Here is a 17,171-nt window from a genome sequence, read left to right as displayed (position 1 = left end):
TGGTCCCTGCTTGTCTAGGGCCGGCCCTGGGTGATTAGGGCAGAGGGGTCCTGCCTCCCGGATCGGTGTTGGTTGTTTCGCCTAGAAAGGGAGTTAGCTGTCCCTGGGAGGGGCAGTCTCCAGGATTACAGGGCCCCTAGGATATCAGAGCATCATAAATAGAATAGGAAACATTAATAGAAGGAGAAATCATTCAAAGATAGTTACGACCTAGATTAGGAGTGCCCAGAACATGAAATCGTTCTTTCTTTCCCTGCAAGCCTGTTTCCTCTCCTAGTTGGGGTCCGCAGCGGTCAGGCTGGTGGTCCCTTGAAGTGGCTCCGGAAGTGCCCGGCTCAGGCTCCACCCCCAGAGATTCCGGTGCTTGGGTCTCGAGTGCAGCCCGGGCGTCAGGAGGGTTAAAAGCCCCCCAGCTGTGGGGCGCCGGGGTGGCTCAGTGGGCTGCGTGTCTGAATCTTGATTTTGGATCCTGTCATGATCCCAGGGCTGTGGGATCGAGCCCCACAGCATGCTCAGCATGGAGCCTGCTTAAGGTTTTCTCTCTCCGCCTCTGCCTGTCCCCCACCCCGCTCATGCATCTTTCCAAAACAAAACAAAACAAAACAAAAACTCCCCCAGGTCACTTTCACAGCAGCCAGGACTGAGAAGTACTGGTCTGCAGAGAGAGGACCCTGGTCAGCTGTTCCTGAGGGTTCTCAGCATCAGAGAAGCTCGCCTTGGGGGCAAGAAGCAAAAGTCATAGGAGTCAGCAAAGCTCTGTGAAGGCCAGACGGTAAGTATTTTAGGTTTTGTGGGCCAGGAGTCCATATAAAAGGTGCTATGTAGATACCCGTGTAATAAAAAAGAAACTGAATTTCTGCAATGTTTTTTAATACTTATTTTTGAGAGAGAGAGGCAGAATGTGAGCAGGGGAGGACAGAGAGAGAGGGCGACACGGAATCCGAAGCAGGCTCCAGGCTCCGAGCTGTCAGCACAGAGCCCCGCGTGGGGCTCGAACCCACAAACCGCGAGATCATGACCTGAGCCGAAGTCGGACGCTCAACCAGTTGAGCCACCCAGGCGCCCCTCTACTAATTTTTCATAGATAAAATTCAAAATATAACAATGAGAATTATCATATTGAGTACAGTTTTTTGTAACACATGCGTCCTCTCGAGGAGAATAGAATTCTTTGGGAGGAATACCATTGCGTTTAATTGGGGTTCAAAGTTAGTGTTCCTGTCATCAAATTCAATGCAAATACCGGTCTCTAAAAACTATTCTTAGCTCACAGGCGGGACAAGGTCAGAACACAGGATGGGTTTGGCCTGCAAGCCTCAGGCTTCCAGCCTCTGCCTCACCTGACAGGAGTGGGTTGTTGTGGTTCTAAAGTGGGACTGGGGGTCCCTGCCGCTCCCCATTTCTGCTTTGCAGGCAGGACAGCGGTCCCTCTGTTCCGGGCGGTGCTCGGACTAGGGTGGCGTGGGGAATAACGTTCCTCGTATTCCTGGATCCTGTGATAGTGCGGTTCACACCCACCCTTGGTGCCTCGAGGTTTGTGTTTTCCTCAGACCCAGGCTGAGCTCCAGGCTGCTTATGGAAGGTCGGCTCTGAAGAATGCAGAGTCTCAGGGCCCCTCGGGGTACAGGGGGTGCCTAAGCTCTCAGCTTGCTGGCAAAGGCAAGGACCCCGTCCCCTGAGCCTCTGCCCCTCCCCCCCACATCTGTTGCCACGGGACGAGGGCTTCCCCGTTCTGTTGTCGTCTCGACCGTACGTGGAAAAGTCTCAACGCACCTCCATGCATGCGGATAAACTGATAACGCCAAGCTCCCAACTGGGCCAGCTCTAAATGCACGTTGGCCAGCTTCTGAGATCGTTTGGTGACATGACACTAACACTCTGCTTCTTCGAGTCCTGCGTCACAGCTTGTAGTGTGTTCAAGGTTTGCACTGTTTTCAAACCATAGTCCAGGAAAACTCCACATGCCCTGCGCTGAGCTCTCCCACTCCCCCCCCCCCCCCAACCTGCCATGCTCCAGCCCTTCCACGAAGCTCAGGGCCTTGCTTCCCTCCCACTAGGCAAGCTTTTACCGTGTGGCTGGCTCCTTCCTGTCCTCGAGGTCAGCTTGGCACCTTAGCGGCCTTCCCTGATGCCCCTGTCGACCGCGGCCCCCTCCACCCCATAGGTCCGTCGTTGCCTGTAGGGCACGGTCCCGGGTCTGGGCTGCGGTGACATCTTCTGTGTCTGTCCACCTGCGATTTGTGTCCCCCTTCCCTCACACAGAAGCTTCCGGAGGCCAGGGGCCCGTGTGTCTCATCTCTGCAGTAGTCTGGGTACCTGCCGTGGGCTGGCACCCGGCGACTGATGGATGACCTTCATTGGCCCGAAGGACAGAGATGATTCCTTGTCCATGTGACTGTGCGTTCAGTACTAGGAACACAGTGTAGATGCATCCGGGTACCGTGATGAGGAGCATGTGCCCTAGTGGGCTCGCGCATGGAGGGGTGAGGGGGAGCAGGGACAGGTGGGCTGGGGAGAGCACAGGAAGGTGCTTTTGGGGTTCGCGGGATAACTTGGAGAGCCCTTTTTCTAAAGTGTCCAACATAGGCTGATAAGCATATAAGGCTAGAAAGCGGGTATTTGTAAGGAATTGCTGTCTGGGGGGTGATTCGGCAAAGCACCCTCTAGACGCCTTCCAGCGCTGGAACTCTGTGCCGTGTAGAAAGCAGGAAAAGGAACTCGAGTTCAGCGGTGGGGCCGTGGCTTTAAATACAGTGGTCGGGTCAGGCCTCACTGAGAAGGTGACTCTCGAGGAGAGACTTTGTTTGCCCAGGAAATCCCCCGAGAGCCTTGTGCTGTGACCCTGACTTGATCTGGGAGCCGGACGAAGTTGAGAGGGTGGGTCTTCAGTTGTCTTGAGTTCAGGTTAGGGGATTCAGAGAGACAGAGGCCCACGTACAGACGTACACATCGCGTGCAGCCCACAGCCCAGGGCAGCGTTCCTGGTCCTTCCTGGTCCTTCCTGGTCCCTTCTGGTCCCTGCTCCCGGCTTGTCTGGCGGCCCTGCGGACGGGGCCGTCCGATTCCAGCCTCGTGACTGCATTCCATGTCCTTCCTGGTCCTTCCTGGTCCCTTCTGGTCCCTGCTCCCGGCTTGTCTGGCGGCCCTGCGGACGGGGCCGTCCGATTCCAGCCTCGTGACTGCATTCCATGTCCTTCCTGGTCCTTCCTGGTCCCTTCTGGTCCCTGCTCCCGGCTTGTCTGGCGGCCCTGTGGACGGGGCCGTCCAGTTCCAGCCTCGTGACTAATGCCGGTGCCTCCTGATTTTCCACTTTTGCTCCTACGCTTCACAGGGCCTGCCGCCTGCATTTTCTCGGGTTTTCCCTCACATCCTGCTCCACCCCGCCTTCCAGGCCTGGCTGCCTTTCCCTCTTCGCGCTCTCTCTCCTTGCATGCTGTCCTGTCTTCCCCGGCGTCTTTGTCGCGGCCGGCAGCAGGTACAGTAGGTCTCTTGGCACGAGTCGGGCTTCACTCGCAGGGACGGTGGGGCCGCTCCAGCATGTGGCCCCGCCGGGCCCTGGGTCCCCGCTACTGCGGGGGCCCCTGATGACGTGTGTACTCTGAGCATTTGTCCTTGTCTACTTGTTAAATAATTTAAAAAGTAAAAAAATCATCCTGCTGAGAAAGAACATTCTGTTTTATCAAAGCTGATAAAATAATTTTTATCAGTAAAAAATCAGTAAAAAAAATTTACACTTTTGAAACTGTTCCATCTTTGACCTAAAACACAAAACATGAACTGTAACCTCCTCTTATTGGAGACAAGGTAATTACATTTCATTTTTTTATTTTAGTTTTTTGAATGTTTATTTTTGAGATAGAGAGGGGGTGGGTGGGGCAAAGAGAGAGGGACAGAGGATCCAAAGCCGGCTCTGCCCTGTCAGGGGCTCAAACTCACAAACCTTAAGATCATGACCTGAGCCAAAGTCAGAGTCACACGCTTAACCAATTGAGCCACCCAGGCCCCCCCGAAGTAATTACATTTTAAAAGTCACTGCGTCCTTTCGACTTTGTGTGTGTGCAGTTGACCCTTGAATAACACGGGTTTAGGCAGCACGGGTCCATTTATACGTGGATCTGGGGTTTTTTGTTGTTGTTGTTATAAATACAGCACTGTAAATGTCTTCCTTTCTTTATGTTTTTCTCAATCTTTTCTTTTCTACAGCTCACTGCATTGTAAGAATACAGTATAAAATACATAGAACTTGCAAAATATATGTTAATTGGCTGCTCATGTTCTCCTTAAGGCTTCCGGTCAACAGTAGGCTGTTAGCAGTCAAGTTTTGGGGGAGTCAAAATTTTCAGCTGCGAGGGGGATGGAGTCCGTAAGAGCCACCTGCATGTGTCCTTAAGTCCGTCTGTAAATGCTGAGTAAATGTCCTCTGTTGACCAATTTTGTCCTTAAAAGTACTGGTTTTGTGGTGGGGTGTTGGTCTAGTTCTGTGCTCCTCCTCCCCCCCCCCCCCCCCCCCCAGTTATCTAGATGGACTTTGAAGTTCACCATAAACGTTGGGGGGTTCAAGTGGCCGTGTCCGAACCGGAGCGTGAAGTCGCCACATTTTAGCTGAGGTCTAAAGACTGTGTTAGTGTCTCAGTAGCTTTAAAAGAAAAAGAAAGCGAAGGAAAACACTGCCTGAGGGAGTTATCGTAATTTTGAGGAAAAGCAGATGTGTGTCCTTAAGGAATTATTCTTACTTACTTGAAAACTAAAAATAGTTTTTTCATAGAATTAGTAACCCAGGGATTAACTCAGTCTGCAGGTTTCTAGCACTTGAAGACCTTTTTGACTCCCTCCCCCATGGCTGCAGGGTTGCAGTGGGAGGAAGCTGCGGGAGGTTCCCTCCAGCCTCTAAATAACGAATGCTTTCTACGCTAAATGTCTTTTCTTTGTTTTTGTGGTTTTATATGGAAACAATTTGTGACTTTCACCTGGTCCCTTACGGAAGGTGCTTTTGCAGAAGTGGACCTTGGTGTTGGTGCCGCCTGCCGGACTGTGTGTAAAGGGTCAGCGCCCCCCCGGGGGGGAGCCCTTGCCCCCAGCTCACCGCGCCCAGTGCTGCTTGCAAACCCCGCCAGGGCTTGCTTGCGGGGGAGCTCAGATGCACTAGAAATCCTTCTCGTTTCGGTTTTACTAGTTTGCAAACTGCTGAGCGTGGGCAGCGTACTTACAGGTACAGTGATTTTACTGTGAGGCTTCTTCTCCAAAGATTTTTAAAAATTGTGTTTAATGTTTATTTAGTTTTGAGAGAGACGGAGCCAGACAGAGCGTGAGCGGGGGAGGGCCAGAGAGAGAATGGGGAAACACAGAATCGGAAGCAGGCTCCGGGCTCTGAGCTGTCAGCACGGGGCCCGACGCGGGGCTTGAACACACGAATCCTGAGAACATGACCTGAGCCGAAGTCAGACCCTCAACTGACTGAGCCATCCGAGTGCCCCTCTTCTCCAGTGATTTTTTAAGAAGTCTGTACGGTAGACAAACATTTGGTAGAAGGTCCTTTAACAGCCCATCTGAGTAATAAGCCGCAAGCGTGTTCTCCCCGTCCCTCTTACACACCCACTGCCTTTGGCTGCCTCGGGGCTCCCTGGGCCGTGGAGAAAGCGGCTGCACCCCGAGGCCCGGGCTGCGGGGCTGGTGCGGAAGGCGCGCTGCAGGGCGCCCACCCGGGGCACCGGTCCCTGCCTGGAGCCGAGGCTTCCTGTCTGGATCCGGCCTTGCCGCCTGGGGATTTGGGGCCGGGGCGTCTGCGTTTTCTCCCACATTCTAATCTCCTTTTGCTGTTCGATGAAGTCTCCTCACGTCACCGTCAGAAGACTTCATTTCTTCAGATTGTCTGCACGTACCGTCTGGAAAGGCCGAGCTGCTGGCCTCGGTACCCCTGCTGAGGGGGATACATACACCTTCCTGTTTGTTGCTGCCATCTTGCCAGGGACTGCGGGTGGGTCTGCTGTCGGGAGTGGGTACAACACTGGGAGACTGTTCGTTATGCTTTCAAATAAAGATTTATTTGTATCTTACTGATCACAAAAGCATTTGTATACTGGAAAGAAGCGAGACACAGATGTGGGGCATCTCTTTGATTTAAACTCGATCGCACTGCAGTTTTAATCTACTCGCTCCGGTAAATTAAGCTGTCTCTTCGGTTGAACTTTTCCTGTAATCGGGCTTTTTATCTTTGACATACGGAAGGGAGATAGTTTTTAGAGGAATTTCCAGACCCGTTATACAACTAAATTACTCTCAAGTAATACATGAGCCAGTATTAACTTATTAATCTCCGTGATGATTCCTCATGTGGTAAGGTTTCCAGTGAGAAGTAAATTGAAATGATTGGTGATACTTGGTTGGTGTACCGTCTGATCACTTTGGGTACGAGACAAATCTAATTGTTAGTGTACAAATATCTGCCCCCTGCAGTATCCGTGCTGCAGCCTTGGGTCTAGAAAGGAAGGTTATCCTTGTCTAGCAGATGAGGAACCTGAAATCCAGGCATTTATTCTTTCAGCAAGTAGACCACCCACTGTGTGCCAGGCCCCGGGAATATGGGACTGAACAGACCAAGGGTCCCACCCTCAGGGGCCTTGCTGTCCACTGGGGAGGAGAGAGATAATCCACAAGATGAATGATTAACCATAGGGTCCATTAGCCAGCGAGTGGGAAGTGCTAAAGAGAGCCAGAAAGCGGGGAAGGGACGGGAGAGGTGGGCTTGTGGGGGGTGGGGGGGCGGGGGGTGGGGGGAGAAGGTCTCAGCCGTGGATAAGATGGCCCAGGGAAGGCCTTGCTGATCTTTGAATGTAGAATCAATGGAGCTGAGGGAGTGCGTTATCTAAGGCAGTCTAGAGCTATCTAGGCCAAAAGGGTTTCAGCCATCAGGATCCAGGAGTGCAAAGGCCCAGAGGCAGAAGCAGCAAGGCCATGTGACTGAAGCCAGCAGGGAGGGGAGAGGAGGAGGAGGAGGAGGAGGAGGAGGAGGAAGTGAGGTCGGACAGACAACAGGGTCAGGTCACGTGGCACCTGCTGGGCCCCTTCCAGGACCTGGGCTCTTGTGCCGAGGAGGAAGGCTCTTGTACGGCTTGAGCAGGAACTGCCATGAACTCGCTTCCTTGGTGGTTTTTTTGTGTGTCTTTTCTGAGTTTATTTATTTTGAGAGAGAGAAAGTGAGAACAGGGGAGGGGCAGAGAGAGAGGGAGGGAGAGAATCCCAAGGGTCAGCGCCGAGACCTCTCGCAAGCTACGGTTTTCCGCCATCAGCACTATTCTTGGTCCAGTCCACGAGGCCGGACGCCCAAACAGCGGTGCCTCCTAGAGCAGCTGGAGTCCCACAAGGAAGGGGACGGCGCAAGTAATGACAGGGCTTGTGGCTCCTCCGTGGGGCCAGGACGCCGGGTGTGCGACGTTCCACAGCTCCTTCTAGGGAGCCCAGTACCGCCTCTCCTGTCCTGTCACGCCCGCCTGTGTTTATGCCTGAGACTTGACTTGAAAGGCTGCGGTGTCTTAACGGTTCGGCGTGAGCCTCACGCCGGAGGTGGACTTGCTGACATGTGCAGATGCCTCTGGGGGGCTGTTTATTTTCTGCAATAGTAAGTTTGCCGGCTTTTAACTTTTCTCCGGCTAGTCTTGTCGCCAGCCTCCACCTTCCCATCGGATGGTTTCAGAGGGAGTGAGAGCAGTCGCACGCCTGTGTGTCGTCCGAGCGAGTTTTCTCCTCTGACGCTTCATCTCAGTGCCGCACTGTTTCGAGGGACTTCTGTCCCTCCAGATAAGAAGTGATGTTAATTCTCCCATCAAATTCAAGGTCTCCTGATTGGGAACCTTCTAGGAATTCAGGCTAACACGTTTACATCTTCTGTCTGCTTTGATTCGAGCTGCTTTACTGGAAGGACCGACACGTCTTTGTTCTGATTGGAAGCAAAGGACTTGAGAAAACCAAGCATTTTTATTAACAATTACTCTATTACTTTATCTATTTTTAATTCATTTTCATTGGTTATTTGATTTATTTGGTTTATTCACGTTTTATCATTAGGACTTAGAGGAAAGAGAATGCTTATATAAAAATATATTAGAAGTAGAGTAGCGAAATGTCTTAATTTTCTGTTTCTTTCTGACTTTGGGTTGTCAGTGTGTATATGTGTGTGTCCTAAATTTGCTTCATTTTCACAGTTGCTAATTACTGTGATTACCTTGTCGCCATGATTTAAAGATGGGACTGGTTAAATATCATTGGAGGATAATTTTAGAAAAACCAAAGAGACCAATTTAAAAAAAGAATCAATTTTAGGAAAATGAAAAATTACCAGATATAAATGATTAAATTGGTGCAGCCGTTTCTGGAGAGAAGTTCAGTAATGTTTATCAAAAGCCTCAGAAGTAACTGTGCACACTTTTTGACCCAGGAATCCCATAATGCGACTTAGAGGAATCTGTCACGGGAGAATAGTGAGATGTGTGTGGATGTTGCCCGACCGGCCAGCTCCTGGCATATTGCGGTTCACGCTTGCCATGCTCTGGAAGCTGCTCAGATGTTCAGCAACAGGGGATCAGTCTAATTATAGCCCATCCCATATGTTGGATTATCACGCAGCAGTTACAAATCCTGAAGTTTTGAAATAGTTAATGACACGGGGAAATGTTTGAGATACTGCTAGAAATGTTGTTGCAGATTTCTAAAATGTTTCTACACACAAAGGGAATGTCTGTAAAGAAGGAGACTGGTAACACTCTACATTAACAACAGTCATTTCTAAATAGTAGTATTCTTGAGGATTTCATTTTCTTTTTTTAAACTTTTTTTAATGTTTGTTTATTTTTGAGAGAGACAGAGACAGAATGCAAGTGGGTTAGGGGCAGAGAGATGAGGGAGACACAGAATGCGAAGTAGGCTCCAGGCTCCAAGCTGTCAGCACAGAGCCCGATGTGGGGCTCGAACTCACGAAATGTGAGATCGTGACCTGAGCTGAAGTCAGTCGCTCAACAGACTGAGCCACCCAGCGTACCCCAAGGATTTCATTTTCTTCTTAATACATTTCTATGTTTCCTCCCTCTCCTTTCTGCACTAAAAATATTTTTATGATCAGAAAGAAACAAATTCCATTTTAAGAAATGTATAGCGATTCAGTCCAACAGAAATGTACCATGAGCCGCAAATTCATACTTTGACTTAGCCACGTTAAGAGAGGTAAAAGGAAGAAAATTAATACATTTTGATAACCCAAGATATCAAAATATTACTTCAACATGTAAACAGAATTAAAAAGTAAAAGATATTTATGTATATCTTTCATGCTAAGACTTTATATTTTTCATGCTAAGACTTTGAAATCTGGTATGTATTTATAACACCTCAATTCAGACTGGCCACTCCTGTACCGTTCAGTGGCCATGGTGGCTCAGGGCCTCCCTGTTGGACAGAAAGCCATCGAATGTTCGAATTCTGTGCTGCTAAGGTAGTTCACATGAATGAAAGGTTTTTACTCTTTGAAGATTAAGGTACCATCTGAACTCATTAAATTCTGTGTAACTGAGCCAGGCATAAGCATATCCCATACTTGTAGATTTTAATTATTGTTTTTTTTTTAATCTTCTGGAGAATACCAGCCAATGTCAGGTCCCCAAAGGTCAGTTCAGGCGTAGTCTTGGAGCCTGCTGTCAGCTGTGTGAACACCTGCCTCCTGCCTGTCTTCCTTCCCTCATTCCCCTGATAGACGCGTAGACATAAAGAATATAGATAGAAAACACCAGCTTTAGAATCACAGAATCACACTTCACTGGCTGTGATGGAGCTTCAGTTTTCTCATCTGTAAAATGGGCATAGTAACTCTTCCCCTCACAGGGTTAAAAAGCGGAAGGAGCTGAATGGGTGCTGAGCACTTAACACAGTGTTGGTCACACGGCAGATACTCAGCCAAGTAGCCACCCAGGCGCCCTGCATATGTACAGATCTTCCTTTAACTAAAACAGGATTTCCATGAAACACTGGCTGTTGTTATTTATAAGTTATTCAGATATTTACCGTTATGTTCTATTTAGTTATTTAAAAGCCTGCTACGTTATTTCATGCTGAATTTTGTACTGCACTGAAATTTGAATTGTGAAAGCACCGAATTAGTGCATTAAGCTGTGTTACCTGTTTGTGGTGTTTGTGGGACGTTTTCCCCCTTGGAATCATATTTAGTATTATTCTCAGATTGCTTTCTTATTTTCCGTACTTGACCAGGAAGGCTCTGCTCCCCCTGGTGCTAGAGCTTGTCCATGGAACGTTTAGTGAATGTTTAGTCCAAGTGGGTTCCGGGCTTGGAGCCTCCACCTTGAACAGGAAGAGGAGACACTGCTCTCTGTGTGGCTCTGGGAGGTGACCTCACAAGTCCCCAGCCTGCTGGCTCTTGAGCTGTGAGATGCAGCGTGGATTTTCACATTCCACCGGAGGAGATCTGAGGAATTCTGAGCTGATGCTGAATTCCTTGTTTGTTTACGGATGTGTTTTTTAGCTTCCAGGAGCACCAGCCTTCCCCGGGTGCCGGAGAACGCTCCAGACGACAGTTTGCATTTGCCTCAACCCAGGGTTCCTCTGACCGTTCCATTTCCTGGAAGCGTTGCCTCGGGTTTCCCGTCCCATTAAATCTAGTTTGCCTTCCGCTTACCCAGCCCCCCCCCCCCCCACCCCCCGGCCCAAGCCAGACCCTCCTCTGGACTCCGTGTAGAGAGCTGCTTGGTGGTGTGGTTGCGGCCCTCTGCGTTTGGGGGCTGCTCCCCTCTTCCTTGGGGGTGGCCTTCCGACCGCCCCCCTGCACCTGAACCTGCACCTGCCCCGCCCACCGCACCTGCCGCAGCCGCTCCTTCCAGACCTTTCCTGGTTTCCTGCTTCTGCGGAGTAAATCCTCCACACGCACGACCCTTCTCCTGCCCCTGTGCCACTTCTCCCTCTAGAAGGCCCTCGGGCAGGTGCCACTCTTACCACCTCTTTGGCTCTTGACCCCCTTCCCTGGTGCCTGTCTTTGCCTGAAGGGCGAGCTCTGCGGGTGGGAGGAACGTCTGTTAGTGTGTTTGTTCCCAAAGCTCACACGCACGTGGGGGGGGGGCACCATGGGGTGCCGTGGGGGGGGGGCTGGACGAGGGGGGTGCTGTCGTGTCTGCCCCGGAAGTACCGGCCCTCCCCGGCCCTCCCTCGCGGCTGCTCTGACCTCTGAATTAGGAGCTCTCCTCCCCTTCATTCCAGAGAGAATCTGCGAGGAGCCCTCGGCCCCTCCTTGCTGGACTCGTGCAGTTGAAGTGTATCCTGTTTACATTTCTGGCAGCGTTTCTTTTATTTGGACGGTGGCCAAAGGCGCACAACCCGGCCCTGGTGGGTTTAAAGAAAAAGCAGCAGCCGCTTTCCGAGGAGATGGGCTGTGGCTGGTGGGGGGGCACCTTCGGGCCTCACCGGGTTCCTCGCGCACCTGCGGCCTTCGTTCTGCAGGAACAGCTCGTTTGATCTGCCAGCGTTTTAGGTGTGTCTGGGCTCTGGAATTTGCTGTGGGAAGAGCTTAGTGAGGAGTGGCCGAAAAGATTCGCTTTGATTGGGGACTAAACTCAGCACATGTAGCTTGAAATGAGATGACAGGATTTGCCGTCTTGGGTCTCCATCCAATAAAGCTGAACCCCCCCCCCCCCCACACACCCACCCAGTTGTACATCCCCAGCAGACCGGGACTCTGTTCTTTGACCAGAAGTTGCAGTGGCTGGATTTGGAAGTCGTCTTAAAACAGTTTAAAGTGTTACATAGTATTGAGATGAAGTCACCAAACGACTTCAGACTTTTAACTGTTCCCCTTAGGTAACTGAATAAAATGTATGGTTATCAAAAAGTGAATACTTGTGTAACATTGTTACTGAGAGAACGATGAATGACACAAGCAGACTGCCTTCTCCCTTAACTTCTCCTCTTTTTCTTACTGAGTATATGTGGATTTTAGGATTTTCTTGGCTTTGTGTTTCAGGAAGTAGGTCTTTGGTGGGAAGAAATGAGGCAAGGTGCTAATTGCAGCCTGCCTCCTATATTCTGGTGTCTTGGAAGCACTGCAGCTCCATACAATGATGGCGACACCTGTAACGATCCGTTCTGCAAAAGCACAGCAGGCAGAACATTCCCAAGACTTGATACTCTGTCTAAAAAGGAAGAAAAAGTGGGCCCCGATTTTAGGCAGATGTCCCAAAGGGGAAACCTCTCCTTGATGTCCATTTTGGGTGTTCAGAATAAAGGTGGCAGAGAATGGTTCTTCACTGGGACACACGTAAAAAGGCAAAAGAGACCTCTCTTTTCTCGGTACTTTTCTCCTCCACATGTAGAGACGTCGATACAGAAAACGACTCTAGCTAACCAGAGTAATTCAAAGTTCGTCAGCAGTTTTCTCACTTTCCCTGGGTTTTTAAAGAGAGAGAAATAAGGAGCCTTTTCTTCGTGTTTGGGTGAAGTTCATTGGACCGTGTCCAAGCTTGCCTGGGTGGTAGTGTGTGGTGGGAACACAGGCTGCTTTTGGATAGACCAGGGTGTTTTAAGCCAAACTTGTGTTCACCCCAATAATTAGGCAAGGCCTGGTTGGTGCAGTGTTGAAAGCAGTCTTGGAAACGATCGCTCGGGCCTCCAAGTCCGTTTTGATTCCCTGCCTTCATCTCTGACACATGAAAATGAAACCCCCCGGGAGCAGAGGTTCAGTTCACTGTGTGAGTGAGGATGTGCTCCTTGTCAAGCCAGACTTTTTGATGTGTCAGAAGGGCACTGTGTGTCAGACCGCATTTCCTGAGTTGAACTTGAGCGGGCTGGATTTTCAGGAGAGGTAGTTGGGTTGGTCACCTGACCTGGGGCTGGGGCCGGGGGAGGGCTCGAATCCCGACCCAGCCCCTCTGCCGGAAGAGGGGCCTTGTGTGCGAGGACGGTGGGAGCCTTTGTCTGGTTTCCACAAGGGTGCTGTGACCCTGTGCCAAGAACCTCAGCAGAGAGGTCTCTTCTGCCTTCTCTGTACTCAGATGTTTCTTGTCCCGCATAATGTGGAGAATGTGAAACATCTTTGTTCTCTTGGGTTCTTGAAGCTTTTCGAGACTGTCCTTTTGGGCAGGTGGGAGTTTGGTGTGACGTTGTCAGAAAATGGGGAGACGGGAAGGACCCAGAGGGAGGAATGGGGTGGTTGGAACCCAGAGGAAGGAGAGCTGAGGATTTATTCAAGTCCTGTTTTCCTCTGGGTGGGTTCTAGTCCATTGGTGCCAGGTTGAAATTAACCTGCGCTTCAGGCCCATCCGTCTCATTTTCCTGCTAATCTCCACCCTCCTACCCCACCCCCGGTAAACCTTACCTTTCCGTACCACGAAATCGGAACATTTACTGTCATGGCTGCTAGTTAGCTTTTGAAAAAACGTTTTGGGGGCGCTTGAGTGGCTCAGTTGGTTAAGTGTCTGACTCTGGATTTCAGCTCAGGTCATGATCTCACAGTTCGTGAGATCAAGCCCCCCGCCTCCCTGCCCCCCCACCCCGGTCGGGCTCCATGCTGACAGCGCAAAGCCTGCTTGGGATTCTCTCTTCCTCTCGCTCTGCCCCTCCCCCGCTCGTGCTCGCTCTCTCAAAGATAAATAATAAACTTAAAAAATAATAAAATAAAAATATATTTTGAGCTAATTCTAGGTTCCCAGGCACTTGCAAAGATAGCAGGGGAGAGGTATCACGGTTTTCCCCAGTGGTTACATTTTCTAGAACTCCAGTGCACTATCACGATCAGGAAATTGACATTGTTACTGTGTGTGTGTGTGTGTGTGTGTGTGTGTGTGTGTGGATCTCCAGCTACCCTGGGACCGTCCCCCACCCCCCTGCTTCCTCTGCCGTTCCCAGTCCCTGGCAGCCACTAATTTGTGTTCTGTCTTTATAATTTTGTCACTTCAAGAATAGTCTACACAGAATCACGTAGCATGTGATCTTCTGAGACTGGCTTTTTTTTTTTTTTACTCAGCATAATTTTTTTTGAGCCCCGTCCAGGTTGTTCCGTGAATCAAGTGTTCATTCCCTTTTACTGCCATGTCCTTTTTCCTGGTACGGGGGCCCCACAGCGTGTGACCATTTGTCTATTGAAGGACTTTGGGGCTGTTTCCAGCTCTAGGCTGTTATGAATAAAGCTGCTATGAACATTCTTGCACATGTTTCTGTGCGGACGTAAATTCTCATTTCTCTGAGGTCAGTGCCCAGGAGTGAGATGGCTGGATTGTTTGATAAATACAGGTTTAATTTTTTAAGAAACCGGAAAACGGTTTCCAGAGTGGCTGTGCCGCCTTAGATCCCGTCAACAATGTATGAGAGATTAAATACCTCTGTGCCCTCACCACCCTCTGGTGTTGTCACTGGTTTTGTTTGTTCGTTTCAGCTGTTTGAATACTGTGTAACGGTACCTTCTCTGGTCTTAACCTGCTTTGCCCTGATGGCTGGTGGCCTTGAACATCTGGTCTCTCACCTGCTTGCGTGCTCTCTGGCGAAACGTCTCATCATGTCTTCTGCCCATTTCCTAACTGGATTGTGTTTCTAACTGTGGAGTTTTGAGTGTTCTGTATAAATTCTAGATTCACGTCCTTTGTCAGATGTGTGGTGGGTATTGCCTCCTAGTCCATAGAGCATCTTTTCAGCCTCTTCAGAGAGTCTTCTGCAGAGCACAGTTTTAATTTTGATGAAGTCCAGTTTCTTGATGTTTTCTTTTTTAAATTATGCATTGCGTCACCTAGGAACTATTCACCGAACTGTAGATCCGGAAGATTTTCTCCTATGTTCTAGTTTTGCCTTGAGTGGATTCTGTATAAAATGTGAGGTTGGAGGTCGGTTCTTTTTTCCTTTGCCTGTGGATGCCCAGTTGCTCCCGCATCATTTGTTGAAAAGGCTGTTCTCCCTCTCTGTAATTGGATCTTTATAAAACTCAGTGGGCCACACTTATGTGGGGCCATCTCTGGGTTCGCAGTTATGTTCAGTTGATCTATGTGTCTGTTCCTGTCCTGTCACCAGTACCGCACAATCTTGATTACCATAGCTATATAGTAAGTGTTGAAATTGAGTTGAGTGATTCCTTTCACTGAGTTTCTTTTTCTAAATTGTTGCAGCTAATCTAGTACCTTTCCAAAAATTTTGGGATAGCTACACACACACACACACACACACACACACACACACACACACACACCTATATACAGCACTCATATATCCATATTCGTGCCCCTAAAAGATCTTGCTGGGATTTATAGAAATTGTGTTAGACTTGTATATCAATTTAGAGAAAATATTTACTATTTTGAAACTCCCAATCCATGAACATGGTATGTCTCTCCATTTGTTAGGTTGACTTTGGTTTCTTTCGTCAACATTTTGTAGTTTTCAACATACAGGTCCTGGACATGTTTTATACGATTTCTACTTTCTTAGTGATTGTTGATACGGCATTTTAAATTACAGTTTCCACACGTTCGTTGCTAGTAAGTAGAAAGACAGTTGATTTCTATAGGTTAATTTTACATCCGGCGACCTTGCCGAATGAATTCACGAGGAAGTTTTTTTGGTAGATTCCTTGGAATTTTCCACATAGACCATCATTTCATTTTATCTGCAAATAGACTCAGTTTCATTTTTCCCTCTTGCTGATCTCTATACCTTGTATGTCTTTACCTTGCCATTACTGGCTAGAACTACCAGTACTGTATTCATTGGCACCTCCACAAGTGGGTGCCTTCTCTTGTTCCTGATTTTAGAGAAAAGGATTCAGTCCTTCACTGTTAATTATGACACTAGCTGTCAGTTTTTGTGAGTCTTCTCAAAGTTAAGGAAGTTCTCCTCTATTCCTAGTTTTCTGAGTATTTTTATGGTGAATGGTTATCAATTGTGTTTTAAAATTTTTTTTTTTTCAACGTTTATTTATTTTTGGGACAGAGAGAGACAGAGCATGAACGGGGGAGGGGCAGAGAGAGAGGGAGACACAGAATCGGAAACAGGCTCCAGGCTCCGAGCCATCAGCCCAGAGCCTGACGCAGGGCTCGAACTCCCGGACCGCGAGATCGTGACCTGGCTGAAGCCGGACGCTTAACCGACTGCGCCACCCAGGCGCCCCTCAATTGTGTTTTAATTCATAGGTCTGTTTCCCTAGCTAGATTCCGAGTTTCTACAGATCGGACTCTGCTTCATAAACCTGTTTACCCATGGTGCCTGTGAGCCTTGGACATGTGTTTGTGGATCAGTAGAAATGGGCCTGGTTACGGATGGCAGACGAGTGTGGGCCCCGAGGAGGGAACTCGCAGGAACATCTGTCACCGGACAGTCCCGGTCTAGACCTGGAGGACAAATTGCACTACTCTTTTTGGTCCCCGTTACCATCCGGCTCAGTGTTTCAATGCAGAAATGAAAGTTGTAGACACCACACAGGCTACAGCAGGGATACAAGGAAGGCACACTGATGATGAATGAATCCTCTCTGACCCAAGTTGTTGGACGTGAAACTTCCACTGAGTTGTACAGTTTAAATGGGGGGATTGTATGTGACATATATCCTCTAAAGCCGTTACTATTATTATTTTTTAATGTTTATTTTTGAGACAGAGCAGGAGCGGGGGAGGGTTGGAGGAGAGACAGTGGGAGACACAGAATCCGAGGCAGGCTCCAGGCTCTGAGCTGTCAGCACAGAGCCTGATGCGGGGCTCGAACTCGTCAATGGCGAGATCGTGACCTGAGCCAAAGTCAGACGCTCAACCGACTAAGCGTCCCAGGTGCCCTGATTATTACTGTTTTTTTAAAGCAAGTGCCCAGTAGCAGTGAGGTCCTGGTGTTCTCTGTGCCAGCAGACGAGTTACTGCCCCCTGCCGTTCCAGGCCCCACCAGACCACCCTGAGCCTGTGAAGACTTTTGCAGACAGGCCCCCCGCTGGTCTTTGCCCACCCCCCGCAGGATTCACGGTGGCAGAGAGCGTTCATTGGGTCCCCTCAGAAGAACTCAGAGACTTGCTTCCATATGGTGTTGCTAATTTGGAAGCCCTGGGGTGAGAATGATGAACTGGACCTCGTTACTGCCCAGGGGGGGCCGTTATCCCCAGGACAGTGTCCCCCGCAGACTGGACACCTACCTGGGTTGAGGCTGTTTCTCCATCCCCTTTC

General features: G+C 49.5%; 1 protein-coding gene across 2 annotated transcripts in view; it reads left to right on the top strand.

Moving 5' to 3' along the window:
* GNA12 (G protein subunit alpha 12) overlaps positions 1 to 17,171 on the top strand; it is a 111,039-nt gene that overhangs the window by 26,274 nt on the left and 67,594 nt on the right. The window lies entirely within an intron of this gene.

This window comes from Puma concolor, chromosome E3 (assembly GCF_028749965.1).
Source record: "Puma concolor isolate L17-30 chromosome E3, mPumCon1.1.hap2, whole genome shotgun sequence".
In the NCBI taxonomy this organism is placed as follows: Eukaryota; Metazoa; Chordata; class Mammalia; order Carnivora; family Felidae; genus Puma; species Puma concolor.
The sequence above is the reverse complement of the archived record's forward strand: the minus strand, read 5'-3'. Positions and strand labels throughout refer to the sequence as shown.